Genomic DNA, 20,554 nt, shown 5'->3' on the forward strand with positions numbered 1-20,554 from the left:
GCTACGCTTAAGTCACTGGGTATGCATGCCCCGGTGACGCAGAGGAAGCCCTTTAAGCCGCAGCCTCCCCCTTAGCGCCAGTACCAGCCTCGCCATAGGCATGAGCCTTACCATAGGCAAGGCAGGGATAACAGGCGATGGTGCAATAACAACAACAATAATGCACCGGGTCAGAACCAAGGTCAGCACGAATCCCAGCTGGGCACTAAGCCAGGCTTTTGAAGGTGCGCTCGGGGACAGCGTACCAGACCAGTCACCGGATCTGTCCCTTTGTTTCCTGAACTGCCTGTCCCGTTTCTCCCATGCATTGTCCAGCATTACTTTGGACCCATTGGGTCTTACGCACAGTATGGAATGGGTACTCACTGCAATTCTCTTCCCTCCCACCCCCCTTCCCTGTTCCTCTTCAGGGATCCCTCTCACGAGCATCTCCTAGAGAAGGAGGTTCGCTCGCTGCTAGAGGTGGGGGCGGTAGAGGTGTGATGCTACACGGCCTAAAGGGGAAAGGTTTCTACTCCCAGTACTTCCTCATCCCCAAGGCCAAAGGGGGCCTTCGTCCCATTTTAGAACTTCGCGGGCTCAACAAGTTCCCGGTCAAGGCCCAGTTCCGCATGGTCTCTCTGGGCACCATCATCCCTTCCCTGGATCCGGGGGACTGGTATGCCGCCCTCGACATGAAGGACGTGTACTTTCATATCGCCATCCATCCAGCATATCGGCTGTTCCTGCGCTTCGCCGTGGGCCAAGAACATTACCAGTTTGCGATTCTCCCGTTCGGTCTAGCCACGGCCCCCCCTGGGTGTTCACGAAATGTTTGGCGGTGGTGGCGGCCTTCTTATGGAGGCAGAGGATCCGGGTTTACCCGTACCTCGACAACTGGCTCCTGGCGGGTCGATCCGAAGCGGAAGTGCAGGGCCACGTGGAGGTGGCCCTGAAATTGTTCCGCGAGCTGGGGCTCCTGGTCAACGTCCCCAAGTCCACTCTCGTGCCAATGCAGAGTGTGGAATTCATAGGGGCGGTCCTGGACGCGGTGCAGGACAGGGCAAGCCTTCCAGTATCCCGATTCTGGGCTATCCAGCAAGCGGTGAACTTCCTGCGCCAGTTTCCGATGACAATGGCCAGGTGTTGCCTGCGGCTGCTGGGCCACATGGCAGCATGCACGCACATGGTCAGGCATGCCAGACTGAGACTCAGGACTCTGCAGGCATGGCTCGCTCGGGTGTACCACCCAGCATGGACCCCCTGGACTTGGTTGTGACAGCCCCAAGGGATGTGCTGGACTTCCTGCTCCGGTGGCAGTCCCAGCCTGTGGTTTGTGAAGGCATTCCCTTTGCTGCCCCACAACCGGACCTGATGCTGGTGACGGACGCGTCAGACCGCGGATGGGGGGCTCACCTGGGGGACCTCAGGACTCAGGGCTTGTGGTCCGGAGCAGAGCAGTCACTCCATATCAATGTGAAGAAGCTCAGGGCGGTTCGTCTCACCTGCCAGACCTTTCACGCCACTCTGAGTGGTCACAGCCTGACAGTTCTGACAGACAACACTGCTGCCATGTTTTATATAAATAAGCAGGGTGGGGCCCGTTCCTCGCCGCTCTGTTGCGGGGCTCTCCTCCTCTGGGACTTTTATATAGCCCATGCCATTCACCTCGAGGCGTGTCTCCCGGGGGTGCGAAACGAGCTGGTGGACTACTTCAGCAGGTAATATCGCATGCATGAGTGGACACTCAGAGCGGATGTCGTGCTTTCGCTCTTCCGCAGGTGGGGGTTTGCCACCAGGGTCAACACCCAGTGCCCATGGTTCTGCTCGTTCCAGGGCCACAGCCCGGGCTCAGTCGCAGACACGTTTGCAATCCCGTGGGAACAGGGCTTGATGTATGCCTTTCCCCCCGCTTCTCTTGGTACACAAGGTCCTGCTCAAGATACACAGGGACAGGGTGGCGGTGGTCCTCATTGCCCTGGCTTGGCCCCGCCAGCACTGGTACACAATGCTCCTAGAGCTGTCGGTGGAGGCCCCAGTAGTCCTGCCCCTACACCGGAACCTCATCATGCAGGACGGCGGGCAGCTTCTGCACCCCGAGCTGCAATCACTACACCTGACGGTGTGGAAGCTCTGTGGCTAAATGCCTTGGAGAGCCAGTGCTCCCTTCCTGTGCAGCAGATTCTGCTTGGCAGTAGGAAGCCCTCTACCAGGGCTACCTATATGGCCAAGTGGAAAAGGTTCTTGTGTTGGTGTGAGCCCTGACAGGTGCAGCCGTGCCCGGCCCCGGTGCAAGCCATCCTAGAGTACCTCCTGCACCTCAAGCAGCAAGGGCTGGCCCCGTCCTCACTCAGAGTGCACCTGGTGGCCATCTCCACCTTCCATCCGGGGTTTTCGGGGGGCTCGGTGTTTTCCCACCCAGTGGTGGGACAGTTCCTTAAAGGATTGGAGAGGATGTTTCCGTACTCACGCCCCCCAGTCCCTCCATGGAACCTTAACTTGGTCCTCTCTATGCTCATGGGACCCCTGTTCGAGTCCCTCGCTACCTGCTCCCTCCTCCACCTTTCCTGGAAGGTGGCATTTCTGGTGGCCATTACCTTGGCCAGAAGGGTGTCTGAGATGAGGGCTCTCACCTCTGAGCCACCGTATTCAGTGTTTCACAAGGATACGGTGCAGCTCCGACCGCACCCCAAGTTCCTCCCTAAGGTGGTCTCGCAATTCCATTTGGGCCAGGACATTTGTCTGCCGGTGTTTTTTCCAAAACCCCATATGGACCCAAGTCATCGCAGCCTACACACCCTGGATGTCCGTCAAGTGCTGGCGTTCTGTTTGGAGCGCACCAAGCCCTTTCGTAAATCCGTGCAGCTGTTCGTGGCCATAGCCGAGAGGATGAAAGGCCTCCCGGTGTCGGCGCAGCGGATCTCGTCTTGGATTACAAGCTGCATCCGAGCGTGCTATGAGCTCTCAGGTGTTCCGGCCCCAGCGGTCACGGCCCACTCGACCAGGGCGCAAGCGACTTCCACGGCTTTCCTCGAGCAGGTCCCGATCCAGGAGATCTGCAGAGCAGCCACCTGGTCCTCGGTGCACACCTTCACGACCCCCTACGCGGACAACCAACAGGCCAGAGAGGACATGGCAGTGGGCAGAGCGGTCCTCCGATCAGTTGTTCAGTGACTCCCACCCTCCTCCAGAGATAAGCTTGTGATTCACCTAATGTGGAATGGACATGAACAAGCACTCAAAGAAGAAAAGATGGCTACTTACCTTCTCGTAACTGTTCTTTGAGATGTGGTGTTCACGTTCATTCCACCACCCACCCGCCTACCCCTCTGTCGGAGTCTGGCAAGAAGGAACCGGAGGGGGTTGGGCTGGCAGGGGTATATATGCCCGGCGCAGTGGCGCCACTCAGGGGGCCCCACGCCAGCCCGACAGGAGCCACTAAGGGAAAAAGTTTCCGACGCTCGTGCACGCGGCACGCGCACACCTAATGTGGAATGGACGTGAACAACACATCTCGAAGAACAACAGTTACGAGAAGGTAAGTAACAGTCTTTTCTACTGGAGATCCTCAGAACCATGCATTATTTGGAAACAAACAAGCTGGAAGTAATTTACTTTTTTTGTACTTTTCATTCTGTTTCTTTATGAAAATCAATAATATATTGTGAGATATATATTGGTGACAAAAAAAAATGCAGTTAAATCTGTAGCAAATAATTACCACCTGTTTCACATCCACCCAAAAGACAATATAGTCCCCATTCTTGTATTTTTCCAGTCATATTATTTGCAGTGGGACTTCTACTCCGTTATCTAACTTACAATAACTTTTCATAGCTATTCTATGCAAAAGGTAACTTAATAACTGCTTTAGGATATGATAAAACCTATAAAAATAACTGCAACACTGAAGCGGTGGAGATTCTGAGAAACAGTATATGTTCAGTGGTCTCTTCGTAATAAACCCTAAAACAGTTTTCAGAATGACCATAACTTTATAATGAAAACACTGAACTTTTAGTGATTAGAATTTTCTCAGATAGTAAATTTTAATGTCACACACACACACACAGAGGCTTGTATCTTTCTGCCGCTATTACCACCTTTACAACTCATTGTGGGTCAATTAAGATGTGAGTTCGGTGAGGATTATGGCAATAATAAATGTCTATTGCTTGAGTTTCCATTTGAGGCAGAAGTGCTGAGGAAAGAAAACTGGTGAGAACAGATTGTAGTAGATATTCTTCACAACTCTTTTAAAGCAAGATGTGTTTTTAACATTACATTACTTGAATATTAAACTCTGAAATATGGGGCCTAATTCAGTACTGCAGTTTTACCGCAGTTTTAATGTCCCTGGAAGCTTTGGGAGATACACCAGCATAAAATGTGAGTAATGCAGTGGTGAATCAGGCCCTTGGTATCTAGCTATGATTTTAATAGTATCTCTATTTTTCTACTGTACTGGTATTCAAGGACAGTAAGTAAACAGAGGGATCCTCTAACCCCCCTGGAAGCATTAGGGCAGAACTCCACAGCACTCTGGAGTGCTAGGAAATATCTGAACTAGTTCATTAGCAGGCCATATCACGCTTCTAAAGAGGCATGGTTTGCAGGTTTAGGGTCCTGTCTACCACAGCTAGTCAGCATGCTTGCTACCATAGCCACAATACTCTGCTTAGAGCATACTTTGTTCCTCTTGCTCAAAGGAACAGCGGAATGTAGTCCATAGCCTGTATCACTGATCCACCTTACAAAACCTGGCCTGGCCAGCTCCCCTTGCTTTGCTTTGCTTTCCAGGGTAGGAATTAGCCTTTCCCATGGCCAACTCTCTTCATTGTTTCTTCTTGTGTGTATTAAAATAATTATTGCTCTTTCTTAAAGGGGAGTGTGTTCACTTTCCACTTCGTTCCCATTCAGTTGGATCTCCGTGTGGATCACAGTTCATCCCTAACGGGGGAATTATGAACATGAAGAGGCTTTTAATATGTCAGTTATGCTTACATATGTCTTTGAGAGTGAAACAAAGGTACTAGGGTGAGATCTCAAAATATTTCTGAGCATTTTTTTTTAAAGTTAAACTTGGAGGATTCCAAGGAAATTAATGTGAGTGGTGAACACAACACATGGTATTGCATGTCTTTCTGGTGCCACTCAAAACTAGCTGTCAAAATTCCCCATCAAGCAACACTGTAGCCTAGTAATTATGCGCATCTATTGGCTAAGCATCCATTCTTTCTCAAAAATGTCTTGTGCCAATCTCTCTTCAAAGAAACACATATCTCATCTGGGTGTCTGCTAGCTGGCCACAACACACCTCCCCAAGGGAGATCCCTCTGATAACACTATATTAAAGACAGGGATTTTTTTTTTTTTAACCACTGTCACACAAGCAAAGATGCCTATTATCATTTTTATAGCCAACGTTAACAAAAGCTGCTTGCACAAAAGAAAATTAAATGTTAACATTGCCGGAAGCTGTGATGCCGGGGACTCGTTGTCATTTCTGCTGAAATATTGCGGCTCACGAGCTTCACTTCATTCCTGGACACTCTGTTTTTAGTATGTTTTGTCAGATGAGTCATTAGATGCTGATTAAAATTAAATGTTAGGCGATTTTCCATCTTTAGAAGACGTTAGCTCGCTTGTTTGCAACCAACAGATTTGTGCTATAATAAATACTCATCGGGGGTACACCATATGTAGTAGTATATGGCTTTTTTTAAAAGATGCTTTATTGTATTCTGTAATGCTTAATTTCTGTTGATTATGTTTCTGCCCACTAATAGTCAACAAGTTTGAAAAAGAACCAAGAGAGAAACTGGAGACAGAGAATAATATAACCCTCTATTGGTAATTAGGCTGAAAGCATAAAACATGACTCCTTCCAAGTCTTGTCTTCCAGACACTACATTACTTTGCATGTTGAATGACTACAGTTAGCCAGACACATCCTTTTTCCGTACAAGAGGCCAGCTGGATTTAAAGCTCAGCTTAATGGTTGTGGTACAGCTGGCCCTGTGTGACCCTGTGTCAAGCTTCTAGTTTCAACCGTAAAGAACTCTGAAGTCTGAGTTGGATTCAGTTTTCTCACTGGCCTGGTAACAAACTTGCTAGCCCTGTGAAGGGGAAGAAAAAGATCTTGTGTGAGATAATGTTGTTGTTGTTCTGAGGGCTTTGCAGTGTAAATGGAAATATCTTGCATGTTTATTATTCCTAGGACATTTTTTTTAAAAAGGTTGCAGTCTATGAGGGATATAATTTAAAATTTTTATGCTGGTCATGATTAATATCTGGATTCAACAGAACTGAATAATTTTGCTAATTGTTGATGTTGTCTTACCTGCTTGGAGAAACCAGTGTCTCCCTACTCTGTAGAGGCTGTGAAGAGAAGTTTTATTTTTACTATTGGAAGTGACTTAACAGGTCACAGGCTCTTCTTATTGATTAGAAAAGGTCAAGCTCTATTAATTAATCTAATAATGGGTGGCAAAGATTTGTTTTCCTCCTCTCTTCCCTTCCATCCCCCCGATTTTTCTAACTTAAAAACATTTTGAATCATAGATGTGGCCACTGGAGAGAATTGTTGGGAACATGCCTCCCCACAACTCGTTCCATATAAGGCTCTCACCTACAGCAACCACTACTTTCCTGATACTTCAAATATTGAGAAGTGCTGTATATAATATAGAGGTGCCCCTAAGTATTTCAGTTTTTGTATATGTTCTTGTTTGCTCTAGTAACTGACTGATATCTCTGGCTGGATCAGAAGTAGGGAATGTGGGCACTTGCCATTCTTTGCCACATAACACTCAGATGCACTGGAAGAGTTGACCTGCAACATCCGTGCTTTTGCAGCCTTAACAACTCTAATGCCTGAAACTGCCAAGTGCTGAGTGTTTTCAATTTCCATTAAAGCCTTTCAGAAGCAACTAGGGCACCTAGCAAGCTCAGGCTTCTTAATTGGGCAGAGACTGTCGGTACAGAATTATAGAATCATAGACCCATAGGGTTAGATGGGACAACAAGGGTCATCTAGTCTAACCCCCCTGTAAGATGCAGAATGTTTTGACCAATGGCTATCCAGTCTCCTTTTGAAAGCCTCTAGCGAAGGAGCTTCCACAACCTAGGAAGTCTATCCCATTGTCCTACTGTTCTTTCAATTAGGAAGTTTTTCCTGCGATTTTATGTACATCTGCTATGCTGTAGTTTGAACCCATTGCCTCTTGTCTTGTGCTCTGTGACTAGAGAACAACTTTTCTCCACCATTTTATGGCAACCGGTCAAATATTTGAAGACTGCTATCATGTCCTACCTCAGTCTCCTCTGTTCCAAACTTAAACATACTCAGTTCCTTCAGCCTTTGCTCATATGGCTTGCATTCCATCCCTTTGTTGCTTGCCTCTGGATCCTTTCCAGTTTCTCTACATCCTTTCTGTACATTGGTGACCAAAATTGGACACAGTACTCCAGCTGTGGCCTAACCAGCCCTGAGTAGAGCGGTACTATCACTTCCCATGATTTGCAGGCTATGCCTCTGTTAATGCAACCTAACATTGCATTTGCTCTTTTTGCAACAGCATCACATTGCTGACTCATGTTGAGCTTGTGATCCACAAGTCCCAGATCTTTCTCAGCAGTGCTGCTGCCAAGCCAGTCTCCCATTTTGTATTTGTGCATTTGTTTTTTCTTCCCTAAGCGTAGCACCTTACTTTTGTCTTTGAATTTCATTTTGTCGATAGCCCCGTTCTCCAGTTTATCAAGATCTCTTTGAATTTTAGCTCTGTCCTCCAATGTATTGGCAACTTTAGTAGCTTTGTATCCTTTGCAGATTTGATCAGTATGTTCTCTATTCCTACATCCAGGTCATTTATAAAGATGTTAAACGAGAGGTGGGCAAACTACAGCCCGCAGGCCACATCCGGCCTGTGGGACGAGGGTGACCAGACATCCCGATAAAATCGGAACTGTCCCGATATTGAGCAGTTTGTCCCGCATCCCGACCGAAGTACGGTCGGGACACCATTTGTCCCGATATTTTGTTTCGGGTGTCTTTTTCTTTTTTTTTTCTTTTTTCTCCCTTATGTGGCTGATGGGCTTCGGCGGCATTTAGGTGGCGGGTACTTCTTTGTTCACTGGCAAGATTTATTTCCCACCACTGAACGTACCGGGTGCGTGTAACAATTGAAAAGTCGCTCCCCCTGCGACGGTCCCGATATTTTGTATTTAGCATCTGGTTACCCTATGCGGGACCCTCCTGCCCGGCCGCTGAGCTCCTGCCCCAGGAGGCTCGCCCCCGGCCCCTCCCCTGCTGTCCCTCTTCCCCCACAGCCTCTGGGCGGCAGGGCTATGAGCTCCTGGGGCAGCACAGCTGCAGAGCCCGGCCAGACCCGGTGCTCTGTGCTGTGTGGTGGCAGCAGCGTGGCCCAGCTCCAGCCGGGTGGTGCGGCTGTAGCGCCTCCAGCCACCAGTGCTCCAGGCAGCGGTAAGGGGGCACGGAGCAGGGAGGGTTGAATACATGGCAGGGGAGTTTGAGGTAGTGATCAGAGGGCGGGGGCAGGGGTCCCGGGGGGAGCAGTCAGAAAGGGGGGGGGGGTTGGATGGGGCGGTGGGGGGCAGTCAGGGGCAGGGGTTCCGGGGGCAGTCAGGGGACAGGGAGAAGGGGTGGTTGGATGGGGCAGGGGTCACAGGGGGGCAGTCAGGAATGAGAGGAGGGGTTGGATGGGATGGCGGGGGGCAGTTAGGCGCAGGGATTTGGGGGTTTGTGAATGGGGCAGGGGTCCTGGGGGGGAGGGGCGGGACCCCCTCCCCTAACCAGCCCTCCATACAATTTCTGAACCTGATGTGGCCCTCAGGCCAAAAAAGTTTTCCTGCCCCTGTGTTAAACCACACCAGACCCAGAACAGATCCCTGGGGAACCCCACTTGAGACCTCCCTCCCATCTGACATCATTTCATTAATAGTTACTCTTTGTTTGCGGTTGTTAAACCAATTCTGTATCCACTTAATGGTAATTCCACCAAGCCCTCATTCTCCAGATTACTTATCAGAATGTCATGTGGGACTGTGTCAAAAGCCTTGCTGAAGTCCAGGTTTATTATGTCCACTGCATTCCCGCTAGCCACCAAACCAGTTACCTATCAAAGAAAGAAAGCAATCTGGTTTGGCATGATTTGTTTTTAGTAAATCCGTGCTGGCCGCTAGTGATCACCCCTCCATCTTCCAGATATTCACAAATGGAATGTTAAAAGCTTCCCAGGTATCAAAGTCATGCTGACTGGTCTATAGTTCCCAGGTGCCTCCTTTCCCCACTTTTTAAAGATGGGCACTACATTCGCCCTTCTCCAGTCTTCCAGGACCTCTCTGTTTTGTGGTGATGTGGATAAAAGTTTGGTAGAGACCAGTCTGAGAGGCCTTATACATTATTAAAATTGCTTAGTAATCCAAAGGATTTGAACTCTGGATGTAGAAGGGTAATGTGTTAACCCACTGTGCTACGTTTTTGTTCTTCTTTGCCTTGTCCCATCAGTCAGGGTCAGTGGCTCTTGTTCTTCGTCTCCAACCTTTCCTGTTGAGTGCATCATGTAAGCTGAGACTGACCTTCCTCATGTCCTCCTTCAGCACCTCGAACCATCTTTTTCTGTATCTTCCTCATGGTCATTTGTCCTATGACTATTAGATCTTGTAGTCTTCAACCAACATATCCCATCTCATTGTCTCACATGACGGACCCATCTCCGTAGATACTCCCTCAGCTTTTCTGTGATGGGGGCTACCTGCATCATGTCTCTTACCATTTCATTGCATAGCTTCTCAGCTCTCATTTTACCCCTGTCCACCTGAGCACTCTCACTCAGCAGCCAGCATTCTGACCCATACATCATGGCTGGCCTAAACATGTTCTTATGTACATATGGCTCTTTAGTTTACTTGGCAAGAAAACACCTGTCTATCCCTCCATTTTCACCATACAACACCTAAAATCCATGTCCACATTCCCATCATAGCTCAACACTGAACCAAGTTATTTTAATTGTGGCACAGATTTTAACTCTTATCTACTTTTACTGGCTTCTTCTCATCCCTCTCAAAAAAGCATCACATGTATTTAGTCTTTTGTTGGTTGGTTTGTAAACAATTTTCTTCTAATGCAGCCCTCCATCATTCTAGCTCCCTTTCCACTTCGCATTTATCTTCGCGACACTACATAATGTACTCAACATAATGTTGTCTGTTGTAAGTTATGAATTTTTTTCATTTTGGGTATTAGTTTGATTTTTGGCTCTTATTCCTTAGACATGCCTGTTCCTCTTTTTTGCCCTCCTCTGAAAACTCAGGGCATATAATGCTTTGTTCTGTATTTTGACAATTAATTGCACTTATTTATCACCGCAGAATTGGAAGAAAATACAGCATAACTAGCTTATTGTACTCCCGCTTTCTTGCTAACTTTTGCTCTCACCTTCAGTACTCACACTGCAAGGCTGACAACATTAAAGGAAATCTTTAATGTAGGACTAATAAAATGATGCTAGCTTTAGTCTGTGAAACACCATGTATTATATATGATAGAAAAACCGGTGTGTGGCGTGGTTGGTAAAGCTATGATGAGTGAGAGCAAAATTCATGTGTGACACTCAGCTGAGGGAGAGAGGAGCTGGTGCTAATATGGATTTCAGTTTATTATGGCAGTGGGCAGAACAGATCACATCTCAATGGTCAGCGCATGGAACAGTTATTAATTACAGACTGAGAAATGACTGGTATTTGTATTTACCCTCCAGACTTCAGAAAAGTGCAGATTAGGAAAAGGGATCTCAAAAGCCTAGTGAAGGAGTATAGCCTAGGGATGAGTATATTGGTATGAATAAGACCACAGAGCAGAACGAGGTATTCCATGCCCCTGGAGCGATGCAGAGGTATGTTTCTTGAGAGCTGCACTGGGGAGTAGAAGGTGCTGATGCAAGTTGTAGCTGTGAAAATCTCTTCGCATGTGGCCGGGAAGCGTGTTAATGGTTGGCAGTTCTTTATTTGTTTAAACCGATTCCTCTTCTCCCTACGCCATCAACGCTGACTATTTATAGATTATATAAAACTAGGTACACTGGCTCCATCCCCTCCCACACCTTTCTGCGACCATCTGCCATCCCCTCCATCACCCCCAAACAGGCAGAGTGGAATGTCAGACACAGCTGACATGCCTCTTGAAGAATGCTGAGACAACTTCACCCAGGCTGCACAAAGACTTAGATGATTTTCTTTACATGATATATGGGCAAGATTTAAAGGTGTTTATTAGCTCCAAGTGACCCTCTCTTTGAGATGCTGAGCTTGGGGGGAGGGGAGAGAAGAGCCATAGACCAGGCTCCTTAATGATATTCTAGAACAGTCTGTCACTTCAGTTTATGTGCCTGCATCGACAGTCTAAGGATAGCGCCACTGTTGTCTGATTGTACATAGCCGCAAGGAGCCTGCTGCATAGGGAGCTGATTAATAGATGCAGAAAGATTCAGACCAGTGACTCCCCCCCCCCCCCCCGCTTGATTTTTTTGGTAGTAATTTCTCTAAACAATAAACAGGCAATCTTGCAAGGGGCCATAGGTTTCTGTGGTGAAAGCCAACTTGTGTATATGCGAATATTCTCTGACAAAGGCTGTACAATGGAGATGGTAGGATTCGATTATTCCTCCACAGATATAGAGAGGGGAAAAGCAGTCTACTTTAACACAGAGAGAAAGCTAAGTAACACGAATATTCAAAGCTTCTGTCTCTGGAAACTTATTCTTCCAAAGCTAAAAATATTAGGTTTCTTTAAACTTCCAGAAAATGGAATAGCAATCATAAAAATACGTCGTCCTAGAATTTTAGAGCATTTTGAAAGATTTAGTAGTTGCCTCCTGTAATTGTCAAACAATCTGACATTATGAACAAAAAAAAAAATTCTCTGCTATTCAGGTACTAAAATGTGATACACGCCTCACTCATTGGACCACAGATGTCTGTACAAATGTGAATAGTGTGTACCATATATAGACTTTTTTAAAGTCATGGTTTGAATATTACCACCCTCAGTTATTGCAAAGTCTGTTTCCCAAAATGAAAGCTGCTCTCATGCAAGGAAGATTCAGTGCTTTAGAATATTTCATGTTGTCTACATTAGACATTAAGCTCCAAGTCTGTAAAACAGACTGTGGGGAGAGAGCGCGAGCTCTGCAATGAATCCTAAGTGTTGTTTTGCTGCTGGATCTGACCTGTGTCAGTTTTTTATTCAGTAAGAGATTTTGTAGCGCTCGTAAATCAAAATATGCCCTGTCGCTGTAGACTAAATTTGATGTGTATCACAGGCATGCATTTGGGCTAAAATATGTATTGGGAGTAATTGCAACAACGTGCTGCCACAGTACTAATGTCAGCGCTCACCACATCTTGTGCAAAAAAAACTGCTAGAGCTAAAAAAAAAAAAAAAAAAAAAAAAAGCAGTATTCAGACTTGCATCCTAGTAATTGTTGAACACTGCATGCTTTTTCTGAGAATGAATATTAATTTGGTGTTCTGCATTTGATTCTGTTTGCCTGCTGGCTTTGATTTATCATAACTTCTTGACCCCATCAGAAGTGCAGTAACTTTACACACACACCACATATACTAGGGTGCCAATTTCAGTTGGATGTATTCCTGGAGGTTTCCTCACATGACACATTCTTTTATTGAAGGTTAATCTTTAATTCCTGGAGGGTTGGCAACCCTAGCGTATACACACACCCCAGGAGGGGTAGAAGTTACCCTTTATTCAATGGAAGATGTAGCAGTTCTGATATTTGCTTGTTGTTTTAAATCAATACTTCGCCTAGCTCAAAATTTTTAAATGTTTCCATAATAGGCAGAGAATTTTTACAATGTAAGTTTCTTGATACGAAATATTATTCGTATGATCTGGGGGCAGGTGGGAGGAGACATCTCCAATTGGCAAGTTGATCATTGTATATGCCCAGTGGAGTCAGGTAGAATTAAGCAAAGTTTCAGTGTCTGAACTCACGAACACTTACAAAAAGAGTCAAGAATTTGCAACAGCTAAAGAAATTTTACAAGACTAGAAAGCATGTTGTGATGTTTTTGGATTGTTTTGATTAAATAGATTAGAACAAAACAAAAAACCTTTGAATCTTTCCGTGATGAGAAAAAACTTTTCTATCATTGCATTTAAAAATAATCCTGAATTCCCCAGTGTTCATTATCAACATTCATTGCAAAATGAATTTTCCAACAGTGAATCAGCTCACTAAAAAAAAGCATCTTGTTTTGTATATATAGCATGTCTCAGTCTTCATTAAAGGATCAACTGATTATTATTCTGCTACTGGTTTTTATTTTCTTCTCCTACTCCCTCTGACTGCATGCAAATATAGAAATCGATCGAGAGGAGATGTTCTGCCTTTATGAGATTAATTACAAACATAGGGATGCTGTGTCTAGCCTGTATGTGTGATTGATCTTGTAGGAGGAAATACAATAGGAAACTAATGCTTCCTTTTATCCAGTAAGCAAAGTTCAAAGATGTTTACATTCTGCTAGGTAAGCACAGCTGTCTAAAGACGTGAAGACGGATGGACTGTTCTGTCAGCACAAAATCATGTGAAGACCTCTCAGTGGACTGCTCTTACAGCCATGAGGCTGTAGGGTCAGAATTGCTAATTTAGCAAATAGCTTAATTGTTCCACATTTTAATTAGTATTAAGATGCATGCAGAGATGATCCAGTACAAGAGGCTGGCAAGTGGAATGTATTTGATAATGATGTCCTGCTCTCGGCCTGAGAGGGGAGAGATTTTGGGTATGCTGTTTTCAAGGGGGCCGTTAAAATACAGCATTTCAGAAACTCAAGTTCTCTTAAAATGGCTTGTGACACCAAAAAGCAATTCATTATCTGTCATCTAAAATTAGTAGCATGCAGCTTGGAGTCGCAGAAGTAGCTGCAGTGTAAAGATGTTAATTTTTTTATGTATAAAATAAGTTCTAAATGTTAGTCTTGTGTCAGGCAAGACTTGAACAGGCTTGTTTCATTCTTGGGTGTATGCTGGTATTGCACTTTAAAATACTGGGAGGGAGGAGACTGAGTCACTAGTTGGATCTTTCACCTTTGGCACAGCTACTCCAGCTAAATTATAGAAATGATGTTAAAATATATTTCCAAATCTTACAATAAATTTTGAATTAATGGTTATAGTAACTTGGCTTATTATCACACCCCTACTCAGAAGTTTCCTACACTTGGGATCAATTTATTAGAAGCAAAAAGAAATAAGGGAATGAGATTCGGGGAATATGTAATGCCATGGAATGGTTTGTTAAACAATTCTTACCTGAGAGACAAGGTGGGTGAAATAATATCTTTTATTGGACCAACTTCTGTTGGTGAGAGAACTGAAGAAGAGCTCTGTGTAAGCTCAAAAGTTTCTCTCTCTCTCACCAAACAGAAGTTGGTCCAATAAACGATTACTACCTCACCCACCTTGTCTCTTTAATATCCTGGGTACGATGATGAGAGAAGGGAAGTTCCCTTTGTTCACTGCTTACTTTTAACGTATGATGGAGTCAAGATCAGATTTTTGATATCTTTAAAAAAAAAAATCTGTGTGGTATGTTCTATGGATGCAGAAATTAACAGGAGATACTGAACACTTGCCCTCAGAAGACCACAGAAGATCTGGGGTTGTGGGTTTTTTGAATTTTTTTTTTTTTTTAAAAAAAAACATGCAAATCCTGCCTGAGAAACATGGATTCATTTGCTGGTTAGCAATCAGTTTACCAGGCTTGACCAAGGTTATTGCAAGAATTAATATGCCTCTTCTAATAATTAAATGTTAATGAGTCCACTAAACAGTAAACAAGACAACAAAGAACTGCTAATGAGACAGCCTTTACTCATTTGTTGAATCGGTTAGTAAGGTAATGGGCAATAAATACAGCGCTATTCTGCCACCTGCAAGTCCTTAATGGATGGAGAGTGTTTTAAAAGAGATTTGAGCTGATTTTTTACACTTGCGTTAAGTATATTCAGTTGACTGCGTAGGTGGGACATCTGAAAGAGTTTAGATATCTCTCTAATTAAGTGCCTTGACATTCTGTGTCTGAAGGACATTGGCACATGTCCAGATCCTATGTGCTGCTCTCTAACCATTTAATTGAAACCATATTAAAAAAATAAAAAAAAACTTGGCAAAAACCTTGTGTGAGGTTTTTCACTATTGGATTGACCAGACAGGGCAACAAAGCTGATAAAACAGGATTAGCAAAATTGTATTGTTGGATATTATAGGCTGTGTGACATGTACTACAAGAAAGGAATTTTGCAGGATTAACCTGCAGAGAATAAAGATGTAACAGACAAGAGGACTGAATTAATAGACTGCTGTGACCAAAGCAGGAAAATCTAAATTTGCATGGGATTTAACAAGATTAATAAACTTTTGGCCAGTGTAGATCTAGTTGCTGTCCTTAGTCCTGCAGTTTTCCAGTCTACATAACCTGTTGCATTACAAGTTTAATGTAGAAAAATGTCTCATGTAGGTGGTGGTTGGTTGGATGGCTTGTTTAAAAACTTCTTAAATTTATTGGCAAGGTTTTCTAATTTCCTTACAAACAGGAAAAGGGCTTATTTTTCTACTTCTAATGGCCATCTTACACACTCATACCAGTGTAAATCCAGAGTAACTACGTTATCTTCAATGGATTTCTCATTGGCTACTCTGAGATCATATTCCAGCCGCTGTTGGAAGACTCAGTTCTGTAGACTTGGCTCTTAAATATGTGCTATTTGAAATGAATTAGAGACACAAGATGGGTGAGGTAGTATTCTTTATTGGATCAACTTCTGTTGGTGATAGAAACAAGCTTTTGAACTTGCATACCAACAGAAGTCGGTCCAATAAAGAATATTATCTCACCAACCTTGTTTCTGATATTCTCGGACCAACACTGCATACACCTAGTTGAAATGTATGTAATTGTATGTTTAACTGCATATAAGTTCTGGCCCCAGGTACAATCATATGGGAGTTTTAAGAATTATATGGTGCCAGAGAAGATGGAAATAGTCGTAGTCATAATCCACCAATAAATAGCTGAAGAATTCATATTAAGTAAAAAGGAGCGAAAGTCTTAGATTAGAATAGTAGAAGATTAGGGTTGGACGAGACCTCAGGAGGTCATCTAGTTAGTAAATCAACTAAATCATCCCAGCCAGGGCTTTGTCAAGCCAGGCCTTAAAAACCTCTAAGGATGGAGATTCTACCACCTCCCTAGGTAACCCTTTCCAGTGCTTCATCACCCTCCCAGTGAAATAGCTTTTCCTAATATCCAACCTAGATCTCCCCTACTGCAACTTGAGACCATTGCTCCTTGTTCTGTTATCTGCTACCACTGAGAACAGCCTAGCTCCATCCTCTTTGGAATCCCCCTTCAGGTAGTTGAAGGCTGCTATCAAATCCCCCCTCCCTCTTCTCTTCTGCAGACTGACTAAGCCCAATTCCCTCAGCCTCTCCTCATAAATCATGTGCCCCAGCCCCCTAATCATTTTCGTTGCCCTCTGCTGGACTTTCTTCAATTTGTTCACATCCTTTCTGTAGTGAGGAGCCCAAAACTGGATGCAGTACTCCAGATGTGACCTCACCAGTGCTGAATAGAGGGGAATAATCACTTCCCTCAATCTGCTGGCAATGCTCCTACTAATGCAGCCCAATATGCCGTTAGTCTTCTTGGCAACAAGGGCACACTGTTGACTCCTATCCAGCTTCTGGTCCACTGTAATCCCCAGATCCTTTTCTGCAGAACTGCTGCTTAGCCAGTCGGTCCCCAGCCTGTAGCAGTGCATGGGATTCTTCCATCCTAAGTGCAGGACTCTGCACTTGTCCTTGTTGAACCTCATCAGATTTCTTTTGGCCCAATTCTCCAATTTGTCTAGGTCCCTCTGGACCCCGTCCCTACCCTCCAGTATATCTACCTCTCCCCCTAGCTTAGTGTCATCCGTGAACTTGCCGAGGGTGCAATCCATCCCATCACCCAGATCATTTATAAAATGTGTAATTTACTTTTCAGTCAACGTAATACTGTTTCTCACCAAAAAATATCTCTTAAACTGACTTCCTGCAGCGAGCAAGTGATGCATACAATAAACTCATTTTTTAAAAAATAAAAAGCTGACAAATAGTGTAGAGGCTTTTGAAGATTTAAACAATCTTGAAAAAGTATATATATTTTTCCCACCCACAGTACTAGTGACAGACTTTAATGCTCTAATGAAACAGAATGTATAAGAAGTGTTCGGTGTTATTTTGTGTGACAGAATGTTGCTTTCTTGAATGCCACAACATGCAGTGAGAGGGAAACAGTTCGCCGTTCGCCAGAACTATCATGCCATCAGTTGATCAATACAAACTGAAATATGAATTCAGCTTCCAGGCTCCTTTTCGAGGGTGAAAGTTAAGTGCAGATATTGGTGAAATATAAATAGACTTTTTTCAGTGTGGTCTGATGTACTGAAACTCTAGAAATGTTCTATTGAAATAAAAGCTCTTAATGCAACATGGTGAGACTTTATATACACACACGTGTCAAGAAATTCAGCTACAGTTCCCACAGTAACTATACAACAGAACTTGGCTCTGAGGAGTAGTCTGTTACATATGGTAATAGCTTTTCTGCCTAGGGACCAAATCTGGTCGCTCCTCCCCTGCAAGTATTGGGAGAAGGCTGTGGGAGGCTATGTATGGGACTCAGCACCTCAGTCAGCTGCTGCTTGTGGAGTTTCCTTTGAGCTAAAAGATGGGGATCTACTCATCTTGTGGAAAAGGCCAGGTGGTTGTCCCCAAATCTGTCTGATCTCAGAAGATCTGCTAGAGACAAGGGGTTCCTGCCTGGAGGCTTCTTACCTTCACACTGCTGCCTAGTCCCTTAGTTTGCTGCCACCCCTGCATGACTCCTACAAGAAATGTTATCCCAGGACTAAACTGTGCTGTCGGTTTAGTCACGATCACTAGCTTTCCTTGTGGGTGGGGGTTGGGAATCTGGTAGGCGGCTGTTGGCTCTGCCCCTTCCCAGGACATTGTGCCTTACTCTTGACAAACCCTCATGGAAACTGGGGGCACATACTCCTCTTTTTTAAGTGAAAGGCATTCGAACAGTCCCCCTTGCATGCTGTCCTTAATAAAGGGATGTACAAAGACTTCAGCCACACCTTAATATAACTCCAAAGAAAGCTGGTTGGTTCGAGAGCAGGCTGTACTGTGTTTTTGGTTAATTACTGTCCCCCACAAGTCACATTGGAAAACGGGCAGGTTATAGACTGATTTGCACTCCAAAAATAATCCGTCCTTTAACTCTTTTCAGACCAATAATGGCACGCACATGAAGTTTTGAATGAGTGGTCACGTAACTACGTGAGGAATCTGGGGCAGGGGCTGTATTTTTATTCTGTGTTTTGTACAGCACCTAGCACCATGGGGTGCTGGTCCATGACTGGTGTGCCTGCGTGCTACGATAATACAGATTTCATACGCACCACCTGGGTCATCTCAGCACTCAGTTATTGTTGTTGACTGGTGGTGCTGTCTGAGACACCTGTGTAATTTTCAGGGTGCAGCACTTTGTACAGCCATTACTGTCATCCATGTAGATGCAGAAGCTAGGAATTTTTTAATAACATGAAAATTATAGAATTCATAACTCCCAATGTGACTTTAATAAGAGTGTGGCTTTAATGATAATGGGTTGGATGTTGCCCTCAACTTCTGCAGGTAAACATGGGACAGGGAGCACCAAAGGGAGAAGCAGATGATTTTTAACTTGCTCTGTTCTGGTCCTGCAAGAGCCTCTTCATAAGAATACAGCATGGAGGAGCATTTGAGAGGGAGAGGAACTGTAGAGCAAGCACTGCGCAGGTGATTCTACCCAGCAGAGTCCTAGGAATAAATCCACAGAGAAATTAATGCTGCTTTATGTAGCACACATTTAGGACCTGCTGCCTTGGAGAGATGGACATGGTGCAGCCCTGGAGGGAGTGAGAGCTAATGGTAACTATGATCTGCTGAGGGAGTGATGCTGTTGGAAGAGACGCACCTCTGAAGATTTTGGCCAAGATTCTCTCAAGTATTTAGGCCACTAAATCCTGTTCAAATCAATGGGAGTTAGCGACCTAAATACCTTTGAATATCTATGTGGAAAAAGCCTTTTTCTTTTGTGAATCTTAGGGCTTTGCAGGGAATCTGGGTAACATCCCCTGCCTGTAGCTTTAAGTCCCTGTGGCTTGGGAGAGAATGAGGGAAGGGAAAGACCTAGTCTAATATAAAAGGTGAGAAGCTAGCTTTACACAACTCCCTGTGTGGTATTAAATTTGTTTAAAAATAAGTAAAATATTAACACTGCATCAGTGTCACTTATTTGTAAAAAATATTTAATGTTTTATAATTCAAACTATCAGACAATGCTACAGAACTTGTCACTGTCTGTCTGATCAAACCATATTTCTTTTGTTTTCTAGATCGTAGCTGTGAAGAACACAGACTGGCAACTTCAACAGCTGGGAAAGAGCAGTGGGTTAAAGAACATGCAGCCTGAGGGCCCACCCACATCCATCTACATGGTATGGTGCAGCAGCTGGTGTTGTGAATCAGGCCGTCACCAATCAGAGAACGGCTACTTCACAACACCAGGGTTGTACCCTACCACAGTCAACAGCCTGGAAAGCAACATACAGAAAAGGAAGATTTCCGACACTTACATTCAACATTGTCTTCTATCCTCAGTTCCAACTTGAGGTCCCTAAAGTTATCTTGTAGAGCATTTACCCGGCAGACATTTAACATTTCTGTAAGGTATACTGCAGCTATATTAATTATTCTAATGTCAAGAAGGAGGTAGCTCTTATCAAGTGAATGAAAATATTAGGGCAAAGAGCCCCACTACATTCCTGGTGTGATTTGTGGATTGTTTTCCTTGCTTATGTACTATTGAGGCACAATTCTATCTAATTATCTAATCAGTTGTTCTCTGTAACTTACAGTATTTGTCATAAAAGAAAAAGTTTGTGAGTGATAAGAAAATCTCAAATGTGTGCAAATAGAAGCACCTTCTGATAACTCAGCGCAGTTGTCTAGAATTAGTACCATGGGGACTAGCTGCTGTTTCTCAAAGGAGAAAAACTGAATTCACATTGCTCAGGAAACCACCAACAAATCTGCTATACTTCCTACATGAATGCAGGACACACACAATATCTACTGTACCCTCTAAGTTACCCTGTCCTTGGAGAGAAATATATAGGAGGTCATAGGGCAAAACCCTAACTGGATCACCATATTTGGGGTCAGGAAGGAATTTTCCTCCAGGGCAGATTGGAAGAGGCCCTGGAGGTTTTTCGCCTTCCTCTGTAGCATGGGGCACGGGTCACTTGATGGAGGATTCTCTGCTCCTTGAAGCCTTTAACCCACGATTTGAGGACTTCAATAGCTCAGACATAGGTGAGAGGTTTATTGCAGGAGTGGGTGAGTGAGATTCTGTGGCCTGCGTTTTGCAGGAGGTCA

General features: G+C 44.5%; 1 long non-coding RNA gene across 1 annotated transcript in view; it reads left to right on the forward strand.

The window, feature by feature from the left end:
- Positions 1–19,938, forward strand: part of LOC122464676 — a 53,976-nt gene extending 34,038 nt beyond the window's left edge. The window contains exon 2 of the long non-coding RNA XR_006288944.1: positions 19,513–19,938. This is a non-coding gene — a long non-coding RNA (uncharacterized LOC122464676). The remainder of the gene's footprint in view (positions 1–19,512) is intronic.
- The last annotated feature ends 616 nt before the right edge of the window (positions 19,939–20,554 follow it).

The sequence above is a fragment of the Chelonia mydas genome, chromosome 2 (assembly GCF_015237465.2).
Source record: "Chelonia mydas isolate rCheMyd1 chromosome 2, rCheMyd1.pri.v2, whole genome shotgun sequence".
Lineage (NCBI taxonomy): Eukaryota > Metazoa > Chordata > Testudines > Cheloniidae > Chelonia > Chelonia mydas.